Genomic DNA, 779 nt, shown 5'->3' on the forward strand with positions numbered 1-779 from the left:
TAGGGGACTAATGACCTCAGCAGTTGAGTCCCATAGTGCTCAGAGCCATTTGAACCATTTTTGTATTCCGGCAACACTGTCTCTGACACTGCAGTGTGTCAACCCCAAAGTAATTTCAATCGAAATATATTGGGTGATTCAAAAAGAATAGGACAAATTTGAAAATCGAGAACTCTACGAAGATGAAAAGGAGAGCTACTCCTCTTCTGTGGTCGATTGAAGGAAGCTCTGAAGTATGATTTGGTTGCTCATTTGGCCACTAGGAGCTAGTAAAGAAACCTAAACGTCTAGAATTGCTTCAACCCCTTTCAGAGGCTGATAAAGTGAAAAGAATCGAGTTCTGCGAGTTTTTCCTTCATCAAATAGAAACTGATAATTTGGTTCATTTTGAAGCAAGTGTTTAGCGATGAAGCGACGTTTCACCGAACAGGAAAAGTCCGTATATGGGGCACTGAGAATCCGAGGGAAACAATTCAGCATGAAGGTGATTGCCCTGAGTTGAACATTCTCTGTGCCATTTCAGCCAATAAAATTTTTGGTCCTTTTCACTTCGAAAGTGCAACTCTAACTGGGCAAACCTATCTAACAATGTTGCAGAAGTGGCTGTTCCCTCAACTCGAAGACGAAGCACTTCAATTCATATTCCAGCATTGGCACTTATCTCTCCGAGCCTATTTTAACCAAAGGTATACACAGCAATGGATCGGCCTCCAGACAGCTCGTAACGAAGCCCTGACCAAAGTCCTTGCGATTTTTTCTATGAGATTATGTTAAAGATA

The sequence above is a fragment of the Schistocerca piceifrons genome, chromosome 1 (genome assembly GCF_021461385.2).
Source record: "Schistocerca piceifrons isolate TAMUIC-IGC-003096 chromosome 1, iqSchPice1.1, whole genome shotgun sequence".
In the NCBI taxonomy this organism is placed as follows: Eukaryota; Metazoa; Arthropoda; class Insecta; order Orthoptera; family Acrididae; genus Schistocerca; species Schistocerca piceifrons.